Source organism: Scyliorhinus canicula, chromosome 9 (genome assembly GCF_902713615.1).
Source record: "Scyliorhinus canicula chromosome 9, sScyCan1.1, whole genome shotgun sequence".
Taxonomy (NCBI): Eukaryota; Metazoa; Chordata; class Chondrichthyes; order Carcharhiniformes; family Scyliorhinidae; genus Scyliorhinus; species Scyliorhinus canicula.
The window spans coordinates 112,703,460-112,716,606 of record NC_052154.1 but is presented as its reverse complement, the minus strand read 5'-3'; positions in this window follow the sequence as shown (position 1 = coordinate 112,716,606).

The window sequence follows — 13,147 nt, the reverse complement described above, 5'->3', positions numbered from 1 at the left end:
CCACTTGCTGGTAAAAGAATTGCTAAAAGTTTAGACACTGCCTTGCCGATGTCATCAACATCTGAAGGACACATTTAAAATTTCATTTGATTTTCACACAGTTTATAAAACCAACAATACAATTGTTAGACGTTGAGGGAGGACACAATTTGACATTTGAAACACAAAATTTAATCATATTTACTGATGCGTTATAAGGCATCTGTGGGAAAACACATTCAACAGGCTATTGTTTTCTATTGTAGCTAAAAGGAACGAGATTTACCAACAGCAGATGCTGGCACTGAGGCTGTTTCTGAAGTAAAAATAAAAGAGTTGATCATAATGTCATGGGAGTGTACCTTTAAGAAATGAGTGTTTATCAAATAGCTGCAGTGATGTCATTGTGTGGGTGGAACTGGGTCGTGTCTCTGGCTCTTACTTTCGTTTTGAGCTGGAAGCTGTTTGTGGCTTTATGTTTTATTTCGGTTTAGGCAGTTGAAAGCTGAATTCAGACAAGGAAGGTTCATTTTGTCTCTCTCTGTATGTTAAAAGGTATCCAGATTTGCTAAGGTGCTGGCAAAAGTCCTGGCCACCAGGATAGAGGACTGTGTGCCAGGGATTGTGCACGAGGACCAGACAGGTTTTGTGAAGGGAAGGCAGCTGAACACGAATGTGTGGAGATTGTTGAATGTCATCATGATGCCGGCGATTGAGGGGGAGGCAGAGATAGTGGTGGCGCTGGATGCGGACAAGGCCTTCGATAGAGTGGAGTGGGGGTACCTATGGGAGGTGTTGGGGAGGTTTGGATTTGGTGAAGGGTTCATTAGGTGGGTAAGGCTGCTATATGAGGCCCCGATGGCGTGCGTGGCCACGATTGGGAGGTGGTCGGAGTACTTCCGGCTTTACCGAGCGACCAGGCAGGGTTGCCCCCTGTCCCCCTTGTTGTTTGCACTGGCAATCGAGCCGCTGGCGATGGCGTTGAGGGATTCAGAGAGGTAGAGAGGCTTGGTGCGAGGTGGGGAGGAACATAGGGTGTCGTTGTATGCCGATGACCTGTTACTGTATGTGGCGGACCCGGTGGGAGGGATGCTGGGGGTGATGGAGCTGCTAGCTGAGTTTGGGATCTTTTCAGGTTATAAATTAAATTTAGGCAAAAGTGAGGTGTTTGTGGTGCACCCTGGAGACCAGGAGGAAGGAATTGGTAGGCTCCCGCTTAGGCGGGCAGGGGAGAGCTTTAGGTACCTGGGGGTGCAGGTGGCCAGGGACTGGGGGACTCTTCACAAACATAATTTCACCAGACTTGTAGATCAGATGGAGGAGGAGCCCAAGAGGTGGGACATGCTGTCATTATCGTTGGCGGGGAGGGTACAGTCTGTCAAAATGACGGTGCTTCCGAGGTTCTTTTTCCTCTTTCAGTGCCTGCCCATCTTTATCCCCAGGGCCTTCTTTAGGAGAGTGACTAGCAGTATTTTGAGCTTTGTGTGGGCACATGGGACTCCGAGGGTGAGGAGGGTGTTCTTGGAGCGAGGGAGGGATAGAGGCGGGCTGGCGCTGCCCAACCTTCTGGGGTACTATTGGGCGGCCAATGTGTCAATGGTGCGTAAATGGGTGATGGAGGGGGGAGGGGCGGCGTGGAAAAGAATGGAGATGGCGTCATGTAGAGGTACGAGCCTGGGTGCCATGGTAACGGCGCTGTTGCCGCTCTCCCCTAAGAGGTTTACCACGAGCCCGGTGGTGGCAGCGACCCTAAGAATCTGGGGACAGTAGAGACGGCACCGGGGGGAAACAGGGGGCTCGATGGAGGCTCCACTGGGTGGCAATCATCGGTTCATCCCAGGGAACAAGGATGGGGGATTTAGGGGGTGGCAAAGGGCGGGCATCAGTAAATTGAGGGACCTGTTTATTGGCGGGAGGTTTGCAGGCCTGGGGGAACTGGAAGATAAATTTGGGCTTCCCCAAGGGAACATGTTCAGATACTTGCAGGTAAAGGCGTTTGCTAGGCGACAGGTAGAGGGATTCCCTCTGCTGCCCTCGCGGGGGACGATGGACAGAGTGCTTTCGGGGGTGTGGGTAGGAGAGGGGAAGGTGTCGTGACATCTATAAGGTAATGCAGGAGGTGGAGGAGTCGTCAGTGGAGGCTCTGAAGGCTAAATGGGAGGAGGAACTCGGGGAGCAGATAGAGGACGGGACTTGGGCGGATGCCTTGGAGAGAGTCAACTCTTCCTCCTCATGTGCGAGGCTTAGTCTCATCCAATTTAAGGTGCTGCACCGGGCCCACATGTCCGTGACTAGGATGAGTAGGTTCTTTGGGGGTGAGGACAGGTGCACCAGATGTTCGGGGAGTGCAGCGAACCACGCCCATATGTTCTGGGCATGCCCAGCACTGGAAGAATTCTGGAAGGGAGTGGCGGGGACGGTGTCGAGGATGGTTGGATCCAGGGTCAAACCAGGGTGGGGACTCGTGATTTTTGGAGTTGCGGTAGAGCCGGGAGTGCAGGAGGCGAAGGAGGCCGGTGTCCTGGCCTTTGCGTCCCTAGTAGCCCGACGAAGGATTCTGCTACAGTGGAAGGATGCGAGGCCCCCAAGTGTGGAGACCTGGATCAGTGACATGGACGGATTTATAAAACTGGAAAGGGCCAAATTTGCCCTGAGAGGATCAATACAAGGGTTCTATAAACAATGGCAGCCTTTTCTGGACTTCCTGGCTCAAAGATAGATATCTTGGTCAATAGCAGCAGCAACCCGGGGGGGGGGGGGGGGGTGTTCCTTATTGTAGTTTCTATTCTGTAACTTTATATTGTGTTAATTTGCGTTGTTGTTAAAATGCTGTGTTGTTCATGGAGGTGGGGCGAATCATGTGTATGATTGCTAATATTATTGTTATTTTTGGTATTTTACTATGGTGCGTTATTATTGTATAAATACAAAATTTTTCAATAAAAATTATTTTAAAAAAAAGGTATCCAGATCACTTGATAATTTAAAAGTGGTAACTGTCTTGTGTAAATAATTCATGCCTACTGCTTTGTTAAAAAGGGAGTTTGGCTTATGGATGTTGTTAGGAAAGTTATTAAGGGTTACATATAGCGTACTGTATCTGTGGGGGGTATTTGTGTTGGTAGTTGATAAAATGTTTACTGTGTGTTTATAAAATGTGAACTGAATTCATACAATAAACATTGTTTTGTTTCAAAATACTTAAGGTCTCTGTTGCATAACATTTGGAAAGTAGGCCCTTGTGCTCCTCATAACCAAAATCTATTAAAAGTTGTAGGTCAGGTAAACTCCACGATATACTTTGGAGTTTTCTAAACCCTGGCTCATAACAATAAATTAATTTCAAAGAAGCATGGAAGTTTACAGCATAGAAGGAAGCCATTCCACCTATTGTACTTCATAGAATCACAGAATAGTACAGTGCCGAAGAGCCCTTCGGCCCATCGAGTCTGCACTGATGCATGAAAGGGCCTGACCTGCCCACCTAACCCCACTTGCCAGCATTTGGCCCAAAGCCTTGAATCGTGTCTATATTCTCCTGTAACCCAAGGCACTCAACTGTTAACCACTTGGGCAATTTTTTTGTCATCCACAAATTAACTGATTCCCACCCCCCACATAGTCACCTGTGTCATTTATATAAATGACAAACAATAGGGTCCCAGCACGGATTCCTGTGGTACCATGTCAAAGGTTTTACTGAAATCCATTGTCATGTGACAGCACCTCTAAGAAATGGGTGTTTATGAATGGGTGTGTATATAGATATCTGTAGTGAGAGTACCTTTAAGAAATGGGTGTTTATTACTGCAGTGATGTCAGAGGGGGGTGGAGCTGGGCTGTCTGTCAGCGTTTTACCTTTGTTTTAGGCTGTTTGCTGCAGGGTGTGTTTTAGTTTCGTTTTCTGAGCTGGATAGTTGCAGTCACAGCCAGAAGGTGTATGAGTCTCTCTCTCTGTAATCTAAAAACTGTAAATCGATCCTGTGGTGATTTAAAACTAATAACTGCTCTCAGAAGTGACTTTAACCTGATGTGCTTCTGTTCTTTTTTAAGTCTTTTTAAAGTCTTATGGATGTTAAAAGGAAAGCTTAAAGGATTACTTAGTGTTGTAGTCTTTGGGGGTTGTATTTGAATTAATGGTTGCTAAGATGTTCACTGTATGTTTTAAAAAAGGTTAACTTGAGTTCATAGAATAAACATTGTTTTGCTTTAAAAAATACTTCTCATTTCTGCTGTTCCACACCTGCAGAGTGGGCCGTGTGCTCCCCATACAACAATCTATTAAAAGTTGTGGGTCAGGTGAACTCCATGATACACTTTGGGGTTCTCTAAACCCTGGCCCATAACAACCATGTAAACTGCATCAACTGTACTACCCTCGTCTGCACACATGGTCAAAACATATAGTGAACGCATCGCTGAATTTGCTGATAACTTTCTCAGAATCATTGGCGTGTTGATCCAATCTTTTGTGGCTGCTATATACCAACTGCACCTCACCTAATTCTTCACAGGAGTGATCACCTAATAATGAATCCAAGCCCTTGGAATGGGACAGAATAAACTGTTTCTTCACCACCACACTCAGGTCTCAAGCACCATAACATTTAATGCTTGTCCCATTATAATCTCTCAGAGATATTTTGCGATTTCTTCTAATCGGCTGAATTTTTAGATTTTTAAAATCAGTTATGCTGAATAAATTGGCTATGGCACCAATATCTAACTTCAATTAGACTACTATACTGTTCACTTCAAGTGGTAGCAATCATTTGACCTCATCAGCCTCATTTATTTTAAATGGAGAATCAGTTTGCATTTTTTTAAGTGCTGGAGAATTTTTTGATATCTCCAAAAAATTCTTCTTCTCTGTTATTACTCCAACAAACAATAATGTTTCATCACTGGAAACTGTGTTTTCCATTTTGCGGACTGATCTGGGGTTGAGCTTAGCGTAACAATTCTGAGAAAAGTGATTTTTTTTCCTTTCGGGTAAGCGTTCTCCAAGGCGGCCTCCTGGACGCACAACAACGCAGAATCAGTGATCAGAAGCTGTCAGCCAAGTTCCGCACACATGAGTGCGGCCTCAAATGGGACCTTGCATTCACGTCTCACAACATTAACCCCCCACCATCTGCCCTGGGCTTGCGAAATCCTACCAACTGTTTGGCTTTAGACAAGTCACACCTCTTTAACCTGTGATTATTCTTCTCTCCAGTCGCACTGTCTGGGCCTGTAAAGACTTAATTACCTGCAAAGACTCGCATTCAAAGTATCATCTTGCGTCATTGGCTTTGTCTATATATGTATTTGTGTAACCTATCTCTTCACTCACCTGATGAAGGAGCGACACTCCGAAAGCTAGTGATTTTCCAAATAAACCTGTTGGACTTTAAAGAGCGGCATAGTAGCACAGTGGTTAACACTGTTGCTTCACAGCTCCAGGGTCCCAGGTTCGATTCCCGGCTTAGGTCACTGCCTGTGCGAATTCTGCAAGTTCCCCCCTGTGTCTGCGTGGGTTTCCTCCGGCTGCTCCGCTGTCCTCCCACAATTCCTGAAAGATGTGCTGCTAGGCAATTTGGACATTCTGAAATCTCCCTATGCGTACCCAAACAGGCGTTGGAATGTGGCGGAATTTTTTCCTTTGCATGTGGAACAAAATGTGCCAAACGCTGGTGGGCGAGGAGCTGCAGGAAGTTTTTTTGGAAGTTTTCCGCCTTTTTAGAAAAAGGGAGTCAACCTAGTGCCTTCGTCCAAGAAGATGGAGCCATTACTGAGAAGCATTTTAGAATGCTGCGCTGCGAGCTCGTGAGCCTGACAAATCTTAACTGTTTGTTCCAAGGACAGCTCCGATTCCCTCAGCTTATTTTCATTCACACCAAACAGTTCCCCGATTAATGGGCAGATGTTTTGATGGAAAAAGGTGCAGGAGAGGTAGAGGAAGAGTTTAATCCTCCGGTGGGTTGATTTGTGGGCCAGAAGTGGTTTTAGGCGAAAGAAGCTGTCGGAGCAAGAAACCTTTCCTGAGACATAGGGAAAGATGGTGGAGGGCAAGGGGTTAGCACTACTTTGAGAACCGCTCCCGGAGACAGAACCTGAGAATTGTGGGGTTGCCGGAGAGCACTGAAGGTGCGGACGCTGGCTTGTATGTAGCCGAAATGCTGGAGACCTTCGTTGGGGAGGGGATCTTCGAATGGCCCCTGGAGGTAGATCGGGTGCATGGGTCACTGTTGAGGAAGCCGCAGGATAATGAGCCGCTGTGGATGATGGTGGGGCGGTTGCAACGGTTCCTTGATAAAGAACGGATCTTGAGATGGGCCAGGCAGACGAGGCGATGTACCTGGGAGGGCAATGAGCTTCGGGTGTATCAGGACCTTGGTGCGGATTTGGCCAAGAGGAGAGTGGGCTTTAACAGAGTGAAGGGGTGAAGTTCGGGATGGGTGACCTACAATGGTCTGGAATATTATTTTGAGACACCAGAGGATGCGATGGAGTTTGTGAGAGGCGATGGACAGGCAGGAGAGTGAGGACATTGAACTTTAGGAGGAGGTGTTTGGGGAGGATGGGTCTCCCCCAGTCCCCCTGGCCGGGGAGGTTTGGGCGTTTCTCCCCCCATTTGTTTCCCTTGGGGATTTGTTTGTTCTTTCTTACGTGAGTGTTATGGCTATAACGTTCCTATCTCCCTGGAGGGGGCGGGGGGGGGGGGGGGGGGGGGGGGTTTAGGGGGACCCTTCATTGGGAGGTTTTTGTTTGTGGACAGCACTTGGAACTGTTTTGAGGGGATAGGGAGGGTTGTGTGTGAATGCATTGAATTCTGTTATTCCTCTGGGGTTTTTTCTCTCTGTCTTTGATATTGTTACTTGCGGCAAGGTAGTGTGTGAGCGGGGGGAATCAGTGAGGGGTAGCATGCTAGGCGCCATGGGGGGTTCTGCCCGGCTAGCTGGGTGGGCTAGTTCACGAAAGCAAAGTGGGGGGTGAGCAGGTGTTTAGTCTGTTGATGGGGGTTGGGGGTTGTTATTTTGTGGTTGGGGGGAGGGGGACGTTGCTGGGGGACGGTCTTTGGAAATATGGGGCGAAATTCTCCGACCCCCCGCATGGTCGGAGAATCGCCTGGGGCCGGTGTAAATCCCTCCTCCGCCATGGCCGGAATTCTCCGCCACCCGGGAATCGGCGGGGCGGGAATCGCGCCGCGCCGATCGGCGGGCCCCCCACGCCGATCGGCATGCCCCCTGCGGCGATTCTCCGGCCCGCGATGGGCCGAAGTCCCGCCGCTGACAGACCTCACCAGCCGCCGTGGTGTCAACCACCTCTGGTGGTGGCGGTATTGGCGGCGTGAGTGGGCCCCCGGGGTCCTAAGGGGGGCGCAGAGCGATCGGACCCCGGGGGGGGGGGGGGGGTGCCCCCACGGTGGCCTGGCCCGCGATCGGGGCCCACCGATCGGCGGGCGGGCCTGTGCCGTAGGGGCACTCTTTTTCTTGCAGGAAATGCATCTGAAGATCGGGGATCAAACCAGGCTAAGGAAAGGGTGGGTGGGTCAGGTCTTTCGTTAATGGTTAGATTTGAAGATGAGGGCACTGGCAATCTTGATTAACAAGTGGGTTGAGTTTGAAGTGGGGAACATGTATACGCTCCAAACTGGGGCGACGTAGAGTTTATGAGACGGGTGTTGGGGAATATCCTTGACCTGGACTCGCACCGGCTGATAATGGGGGGATTTTAACACGGTTCTTGAGCCGAAATTGGATCAGTCAAGTCCAATGTCGGGGAGGGTATCAGCGGTGGCGAGAGAATCGAAAGGGTTTATGGAGTGTATGGGAGGAGTGGACCCCTGGAGGTTTGGTAGGCCGAGGGCGAAGGAATTTTTATTTTTCTCTCATGTACATAGGGTGTACTCCTGGATAGACTATTTTGTGATGGACAGGACGTTGTTAGCAGGGGGTGGTCGATCGGAGTACTCGCCGATTGTGGTTTCGGACACGAGCCGCATTGGGTGGACTTGCAGGTGAATCAGGAGGGGGGGCCAGCACCCGCAGTGGAGATTGGATGTGGGGCTGTTGGCAGATGAGGAGGTTTGTGAGCGGGTGAGGGCTGCTATTCGGGGATACGTGGAGTTGAATGACAAGGGAGAGGTTTCGCTGGCCATGCTATGGGAGACACTGAAAGCATTGGTGAGGGGGTTTATTTCAATACAGGCACATGGAGACAAGACGGAGCGGGCGGAGATGGCGAGGTGAGTGGGTGAGATCCTGCAGGTAGATAGGAAGTATTCGGAGACCCCGTAGGCAGGATCGTTGAGGGAGCGACAGAAACCGCAGATAGAGTCTGGACTGATATCCACGCGTGAGGCGGTAGGGCACTTGAGGAAGGCTAGGGGGGCGGTCTATGAACACAGAGAAAAGGCGAGTAGGATGTTGGCACACCAATTGAGGAAGCAGGAGGTGGCGAGGGAGATTGGAAAGGTAAAGGATAGGAAGGGGAATACAGTCTTGGACCCGGTGGTTGTCAATGGGGTGGAGGGAATGAGGCGTTTCTTCGATGGGCTTGAGTTCCCTAAGGTGGAGTAGGGTCTCGTGGAGAAGCTCCCATTGGACTGGTGGAGATGATGCAGGCAAGGAAGGCCTCGGACCCGGATGGGTTCCCGGTGGAATATTATAAAATGTTTTCGGGGGACTGGGGCCCCTGCTGGTAAGGGTGTTCAATGAGGCAATGGAGAAGGGGGTGCTCCCCTACATTATTCAAGGCTTTGATATCCTTAATTTTAAAGAGGGATAAGGATCCGGAACAGTGTAGGTCTTACCAGCCGGTTTCATTACTAAATGTGGTCGCTAAGTTGCTGGCCAAGATCCTGGCCTCACGTATTGAGGACTGTGTGCCGGGGGTGATGGGGAGGATCAGACTGGGTTTGTTAAGGGGAGGCTAACATCAGGCGGTTGTTAAATGTTATAATGATTCCCTCGTAGGGACGAAGTGTGGAGGTGATGGTCGTCATGGATGCAGAGAAGGCCTTCGACCGGGGTGAAGTGGGACTATTTGTGGGAGGTGTTCGGGCGGTTTGGGTTTACATAGAACATAGAACATAGAACAGTACAGCACAGAACAGGCCCTTCGGCCCTCGATGTTGTGCCGAGCAATGATCACCCTACTCAAACCCACGTATCCACCCTATACCCGTAACCCAACAACCCCCCCCCCCCCTTAACCTTACTTTTTTTTTAGGACACTACGGGCAATTTAGCAAGGCCAATCCACCTAACCCGCACATCTTTGGACTGTGGGAGGAAACCGGAACACCCGGAGGAAACCCACACACACACGGGGAGGACGTGCAGACTCCACACAGACAGTGACCCAGCCGGGAATCGAACCTGGGACCCTGGAGCTGTGAAGCATTTATGCTAACCACCATGCTACCGTGCTGCCCCTAGGCAGAGGTTTGTACATTGGGTCCAGCTGTTGTACCGGGCGCCGAAAGCAAGACTGCGAACGAACTGGGTGATTATTTCAGGTTGCGCCATGGGACGAGGCAGGGATAGCCACTCTCTCCGTTGGTCTTTGCCTTGGCAATAGATCCATTGGCAATGACGCTTAGAGCGTCAAGGGTTTGGCAGGGGATAGTGCGGGGGGCGTGGAGCATAGGGTCTCGTTGTACACAGACGATTTACTGCTTTATATATCAAACCCTTTGGAAGTTATTGGAAGGATTATGGGCATATTGGCAAAATTTGGTCGGTTCTTGGGTACAAATTGCATATGGGGAAGAGTGAGGTTTTCCCAATCCAAGCGAGGGGGCAGGAGAGGAGGTTGGGGGATCTGCCGTTAAAAAAAGGAGGGAGGTGAGTTGGGGAGTGGGAGGCAGGATGGTGGGGTGTTAGATATTTATTTATTTTGATTATTTGCATTCCTGTTTGCTTGCTTTTTTATGGTTGTGTTTGATGAGTATATATAGAAATACCTCAATAGATTATTTTTCAAAAAGAAATTCATGGTATTTAGTGAATGAATGTTGTCCAATCAGCAGCAAAAATGTTCACCTGAACTGACCTATTACAAACACAATAGTTTGATCAATCAGCAGTAAGGTCCGGCCCATGTTCCCACCTTCCAATATATATAACAATTTCTTCACATGTCCACTCCTTTCTTCACTTATTTGATTTTCTAAAATACTCTTTTTATGTTAACAACTTTTCTTTTCAGAGTAAAATGTTTCTTGGTGTAACTATAAGTCCTCAGTTTTCAGGGTAGCATGGTGGCGCAGTGGTTAGCACTGCTGCCTCACGGCGTCGAGGACCCGGGTTCAATCCCAGCCCTGGGTCACCGTCCGTATGGAGTTTGCACATTCTCCCCATGTCTGCATGGGTCTCATCCCCACAACCCAAAGATGTGCAGGGTCAGTGGATTGGTCACACTAAATTGCCCCTTAATTGGAAAAAAGAATTGCGTATTCTAAATGTAAAAAAATAAATCTTCAATTTTCAATCATGCAAACTGTCAAACAATGTTTGACTGTTGGTTGTGATTTAATCTTTTAATTGAGTAACAGATCAGGTATCTATTCCCCTGCTACTAAGCTTTAACAGATGGCTGAGGCCTTTCAAAGTGTTTAAAGGTTTTAATGTATTCAGTTCGGGCTTTGTTTATACAACTGTACAGTGGATTCACATTAGGAAAGCTTGACTGAGTTTCAAATCCCACTAATAGATTCAGCTCACCAAGGGTTATTGTTACAGATCTCAAGGGAGATGTCAATTTGTTTATCTTGACAGTTTTATGATACTGAATTGGATCATTTTTTTGAAGTGATGTTTGAATAATGGTTTGTTAACCTTGAAAGTTCCATGGGCATCTCAAAGACTTCCCAATGTTACAGCACTCACAAGAGTTCCATACATATAATACGAATATTAATCTTTATTATTGTCACAAGTAGGCTTACATTAACACTGCAATGAAGTTACTGTGAAAATCCCCTAGTCGCCACATTCTGGCACCTGTTCGGGTACACACAGAGGGAGAATTCAGAATGTCCAATTCACCTAATAGCACATCTTTCAGGACTTGTGGGAGGAAACTGGAGCACCCGGAGGAAACCAATGCAGACACGGGGAGACCGTGCAGACTCCATGTTCGATTCCCGTCTGACCCAAGCCAGGAATCAAACCTGGGACCCTGGGCTGTGAAGCAACGGTGCTAACCACTGGTGCTACCATGCATTGGATACTGGATGGATGAGGGGAGACGGGAGGGGAGGATATGAAAGGTCAGGGTGGTGGAGGGGGTGAAGGTTAGGGGGTCTCACTCATTTAGGGAGCTCAATGTCCTAGCAAATGGAAGTGGGCTTTTTAACATAGCGGCAATTGGCACAGCCCACTTTCTTTCCTGCCTCAACCCTGCCATATCAGGAGGCCATATCTCTGACTCAAGGCTGCCCTGACTCTGAGGGGGGATAATCTGGTTGGTGAACACAGCCTGGAAATGGTCTGAGTCCTGATTCCAGACCAAAAGGGCAAATTGAGTCGGCAGAGTACAAATACAAAGAAATTATGCAAAACTGTTTATAAATTGCTGGTTAGGCCCCATCAGCAATATTGTGAGTAATTCTGGGAACTCGTAGCGATGCCAAGGCCTTAGAGAGATTGCAGAGGCTTACTGGTGTGGTATTAGGCATCTGGGACTTCAGTTACTTAGACCAGAGAGGTGGGAATAAAAATATAAAATGCTTGAAATAATCAACAGATAAGGCAGCATTGTGGAGAGAAACACAATGTTTCAGGTCAATTCCCATTTTTCAGAACTGGAAAATGTTAGAGATATAAGTTTTAAGCAAGTATGGTGGAGGAGACAGGGAGGAAAACCAAGCAGGAAGATTTGTGATAGGATAGAAGGCTGGAGGAGTTAAATGACAAAAGGAATCAATGGTGCAAAGTCAAATGAGATGGTAATGGGACAATTAAAGAAGGAGAAAATATGTTTGGCACTGGTATCACACTGGAAGTGGTGGGAATGACAGAAGATGATCCATTGAATATGGAGGATGGTGGCATAGAAATTTAACGTGAGAACAGGTTCAGCTAGCTGGAGGAGGGTGCTGGTTGATGAGGATTGGCAGGGCCTCTTATCATGGAAGAAGCTGAGAGCCCTTGGGCCACCCTGGTAGGGGTTGGAGGCACAGAGGAATTGGACTTCCATAATCAAAATGCGACAATTAGGGCTCAGAAATTGGAGCAGGATATGCACGATAGACGAAATGGCTTCCTTCTGTGATTCCTGTTGTTGTTTTTGAAGTTACTTTGATTATTATTATCAGCAGACACACTGGCTAGCACTGCTGCCTCACAGCACCAGGGACCTGGATTCAAATCCTTGGGTGACTCTCTGTGTATTGATGTCTGCATGGGTTTCGTCCGGATGTTCTGGTTGCCTCCCACAGCCCGAAGATATGCAGGTTAGGTGGATTGGGCATGATCAATGCACGGGGTTATGGGGATAGTGTGGGGGCTTGGGCCTAGGCAGAGTGCTCTTTCAGAGGGTCAGTGCAGACTCAATGGGTTCAATCACCTTCTTCTGCATTGTAAGGTTTTTATGGACTGTACTCTTACATTCATGGCCAGAAAGCAGAGAGTGGGGATAGTTGGGTCTTTTTGTGGTTGGCAAGCATAACTAATGGTGTGTCAAAGGGTTCAGCCCTTGGGCCCCAAATATTTGCAATCTATATAATGACTTGGATGCAAGGATAGAAGGCACTGTCGCCAATTTTGCAGATAACACAAAATTTTATGAGAAAGCAAGTTGCAATGAGGAAATGAGAAATTTATAAATGGATATGGATAGGTTAGGTGAATGGGCCAAAATTCAGCAGATGGAATTTAACGTGGATAAATATGAGGTTATCGTTTTGGTCAGAGTAATAACAATGCAATGTATTATCTAAATAGGGAGAAACGTCAAATTGCTTTGGTGCCGAGAGATCTGGGTGTCCTCTTGCATGAATCACAGAAAGTTAGTAAGCAGGTGCAGCAGGTCATAACGAAGGCAAATGGAATTTTGGCATTCATTGCTAATGGAATAGAGTGTATAAGTGCAGAAATGTTGTTGCAACTGTACACGGCATTTGTGAGACCACATCTGGAGCATTGCACACAGTTTTGATCCCCTTACTTGAGGAAGG